At 36.0% G+C, this 4,563-nt stretch overlaps 1 long non-coding RNA gene across 2 annotated transcripts; it reads left to right on the top strand.

The window, feature by feature from the left end:
* The first annotated feature begins 6 nt into the window (after positions 1 to 6).
* On the top strand, positions 7 to 3,418 carry LOC102678053. 2 transcript variants are annotated; one of them, XR_420600.2, is made up of 3 exons: positions 7 to 563; positions 724 to 892; positions 966 to 3,418. It is a non-coding gene; the product is annotated as an uncharacterized LOC102678053 (long non-coding RNA). The 2 variants fall into 2 exon arrangements; XR_420601.2 differs by having other exon boundaries at positions 7 to 623.
* The last annotated feature ends 1,145 nt before the right edge of the window (positions 3,419 to 4,563 follow it).

Here is a 4,563-nt window from a genome sequence, read left to right as displayed (position 1 = left end):
AAAAAAAAAAACAAGAAGAAGAGAGTTAGAGCGAAAATTTGGCGAGAAGCGGGAAAGGGTAATTACTAATGATCGCAGAGGATCGTTATTAACCTTTCTGGTGGCGAGAGGCATCAGGACGTAGCAGGACCATTGTCCATTCCGCTAGGTTCATTACGGTGTTCCAGTAGGGAATGAGGCGATGGTCGGCTGGATGATGTAAAAAAGGGTAAAAGAGAAATAAGAAAAGTGTCGGGGGTCAGAGGAGACCGAACGGCTACCGTGAATGGCGCAGCCTGACCCAAGAGCTGCCGGGCATCAAAAGGGCCTCAAAAGGACCGCTTCGAACCTCGGCCTGTCCGAAGCTCATTTGTTTTCACCGGCGCATGGAAAGATCGATCGACCGATGTCTTAACCCTACACTCTCCACGGAATCATCCGCTTTCGATAAGAAAAATTCTGAGGCATTAATTAGATCGGCCGGTAATAGAGTCATGATGGAAAACTGATTGCCTGCGTCGAAGTTATGGCAATTTACTTACCTATCAACTATCTTCTCTGCATTTCCTTCCATTTTCTCCTTGGTAATATTTAACATAGTTTTATTAGCTCATTTTTCTCAAAGGTTCATTATTTTTTTATTTGTAAGTTTATATTTAATATTTATTTTTATACAGTTTATTTTACATAAAATTATCTAATATTTCTCTTTTAATTTTTTTTTATAATTGTTTTTTTCTTCAGATCACGTTAAGCTAGATTAACTATCTCTTATAACATTTTCAATATGACATCCACAATCATGTAAGTCTTTGATATTTGTTATAAAATGGTGAAAAATACGATGAAATTCAGAATTGTTGTACATACTGGTGACAGGATCTCTATATATAGAATAGAAAATTCCCATGAGGTATATATTCATGTTATCCGCATTGAATGTGTTAAACAGCATATACTTACCCCTTTTTTTCTATTTCACACAGGTTTCTTGCGATCGTCTTTCTTCTTCTTGATATCGATTCGATGGATGATCGTTAATTTGAATGGACGAAATGATCGGTAACATTAGACTAGATAATTCGATGAGCAAAACAAAAAGAATATAAATTTATATTCTCCATCGAATCATTGTATCTTACGTTCTCACGGCAAAAACATGGTAGATTATCTTACGTGATTGGAGTGGATGAAAATTCCACGTAGACGGACGTGCGGGGTGGAAGTGTTGGGAATTTTAGAAAAATCGGATGAGGAAGAGGTTACACGAGGGGATACTAGGATTGCATTTACAAGGGGGATTTGTACGGTAGTCGAGAAACGAAGTGAAATTATCGATGCGATTGCCACTGGAACAGACTCTCGGTTGAAGGGCCGACAAAGGGTCGATCAGTGATTCTCTCCATCTCCTTTCATCTCGTTCCTTTTTCGAAAGATAACCCCACGGTGGCCACCTTTTTGTTTGCACAGTAAGATTGCTTGCCTCTTGCTCGGAAATTGACCGAAGATTACGGCCGACCGACGTTTGCTCTGCGGCCACGGCCTTAACTTTGCGCTACCACAAAAATATCATTGGCTTCCTCCTTTTCCCTTCCAACTTCTTTGTCTTCTTCTTTCTATTATTTTTTTCCTTCAGGTATTGATTTCTTTCATGTTTTATACATATATGAAAAACCAATCGATCTTTTACCTTTTTTCTCACTCAAAAACTTGAAATTTTAAAATTCAAATTACAAATTAATTTCCTTTAAATAAATGGTACGTAACAAGTTATGAAAAAATTATTCTTATAATCTATTATTGTGTTGCAACGAAAATTACAGTACACAAATGTAATATTTCATATATTCTATACATTAGTTGTATAGATATTTAAACGTATATAGTTGCATAAAAAATTGCAATCCAATCATTATTCTTCAAATTTTTTCCCAAAACGTATCGACATCTATAAAATCGTTCTTTTTATTCTTGATTTACAAATAAAGTAAAGTATCATCTATCGTTCGTCTGAGAAATTATACGACAAACATTTTAACTGCGACGTAACCACAAAACTTCTCTTTCCCCGGTCATACACTTCCCTTTCCTCCTTATCCCGAAGAGAGATGATGTCTAAGCTTATTATCGAGACCCTCGAGACCTCTCTTTCTCTCCATCTTGCAGGATTTGATCGAAGTTGATGGAGCGAGCACGGAGCTAACCGCCCAGAGTATTATGTGTCGAAAAATATTCAAGAAAACCTCTTCGGCCAGTCCTTCGGAGGAGCAATGACTTTTGTCCGCCACGATACTGTCAGAAGTGATTACCCGTAATGGATCAAGCTCTTTAATGCTCTACCCACGTGCGCTAGAAGAATTATCCGTCCGAGAGGCAGCTAGAGCTTGTTTAAAGGGCGTTGTACGCCCGTTATACGACGCGGTAACAAGCGCGATTTCAGCTCACGGTGTACAATTAAAAGTAACACGGCTCGATGCGCGTTAACGCGAGCGAGTCGAATCGTTTGATCCTCCGTAGAAAAATTGCGCGCTCTATTCCGAGAGAAAGAGAAAGATTTATGACATACGGTTCTAAAGATCGTAAATCATTTGGTATATCGTAAACAGCCAATAAGCCGAGATCAAAGAGACATTAAACTCTGGTCGAAGTTGGAGAAGTGGGGTTAGAACCGGTTAATCGTTGATAGAGGAGTGATTATTAAATAGAAAAGAAAAAAAAAACAAGAAAAAAAAAAGAACAGATTATTCTTCTCCTAGAGAAAGCTAATTATGAGAGGCATTAATTAAGCACTAACGACGAAGGATTATTAACGAACAAATCGGTTCTCCTTACATGGGGACAAGGTTTTGATCGACGAGCCACGAGTTTAGCCGAGGGCAACTTACGACGGCCAATCGATCTATCGATTGAGATCGATCGAATTACCGGTATGCACGATCCTTTCCTCGTATCGATATATATATGTATATATATATATATATATATATATATATATATGTGTGTATATGTAAGGATCGATTGCAGAATGAAAGATTGTGAACTAATACGGGTGACAGAAGGGAGTGTACAGACGCACGGGAAAGACGCGATTGAATTACCATAAAACGCCATGATTAACGTAAAGTAAACGAATATAATGCCGCAATGACCGCAACCTGTTCTATAGCAGTTAGAGTATGTCCCCGCAATGGTTTCCTGTATCTCTACGTCCGACGCGATGTCTTTCATTTCTCTTTTATCGTATCGTTCTCTGTGAAATTATAATTTCGTGTACGAATAGATTTAAATTTAATTGGTAGTGGAATTTCAAGATTATCATCTATGATGAGAAGTACGATAAGACTTTAAAACTTCGCACGGTCATTCAATTATTGGGTTCGTGTGTAATAGGTTAGGTAATATGAACACTGTGAATGCAGAAATAAATCAATTTACATAATATAATATCCCTATATCTAGTTTTGAAATCATTTAAATTTTATGTAAGTATTGTTATGTATGCTAGGTTTTTATTATTTACGTAAATTTATATCAATAATGTTATTCGTTCATTTCAAGTATTGAAACAAATATATAAAAGATATAGCAAATAGAATAGAATATTTTGTGAATATGAATTATATATTTCGTAAAATAAATTGATTTAAAAATTATATATTACATAAATTACGTAATAAAAATTTGATAAGATTTTCATCAATTAGAGACAATATAATTCCTTCAATCTTGAAAATCTTTTGAAGGCGCAATCTAATTGTTTTGAAGCAGAAATTCTGATGTTTTTTTGTTTTATAAAAAACTTAAGTGGTCGATGTGCGTGCACGAGTGCGTGAGAATTGACATGCGTGCATAGGTGTGCGTACGCGTGACAGTGTACGGTAGGACAGAACATATGATACATATGGGAACGTTAGGCTCTGTGGTTTGAAGCCCGTAACGTGTGGCCAGGGCCGTATGAGATGTAAGGCGCCCCAACGATGAAAAGGGGGCCACGATCGACAAGGAGAAACGAAGAAAGGAGACTAACACTTCTGCATCTTGCCACATATTATATGTGGATTTAGCCTTCGAAGATTACGCAAACGACACTAGAGGCTTGATTTCCGATCGATTACAGTGTCTCCGATGACAGGAATTAACATCGTAGCCTTCTACGATACTAGGATATTTGATTCTGTTCGAATTCCATATGATTAATCAAAATCTTTCGTTCGAAAGTTGTTTTACGCTCGAGATTTTACAATCTGACATTTGTCGAAAGATATTTTACAATTTATCTTTGAAATATGGTATCTACATCAAAATATGATAGATTCAAACTTATCTTGAATTAAATTTAAATTATCTTTTAAGTAACGTCGATTTAAAAACTTTGTTTCGATAGAAAAATTGTTAATTACTTTCTCGATAAATTTTTTGACTTTTTGATTAAAAAGTTCGTCTAATTATTTGTATTTTCAAAGATTTTCAAATTTTAATTGTCATTCAAATAAGAAGAAAATAGAACAATTTGATAGGTGGCGTTTAGTTAAAAAAATATGGCGGACGTAGATTGAAACCGTTTACGTTGTTTAATTTTTTGCG

The sequence above is a fragment of the Apis dorsata genome, unplaced genomic scaffold (assembly GCF_000469605.1).
Source record: "Apis dorsata unplaced genomic scaffold, Apis dorsata 1.3 scaffold_18, whole genome shotgun sequence".
Taxonomy (NCBI): domain Eukaryota; kingdom Metazoa; phylum Arthropoda; class Insecta; order Hymenoptera; family Apidae; genus Apis; species Apis dorsata.
This window is presented reverse-complemented; position numbering and strand designations above follow the sequence as displayed.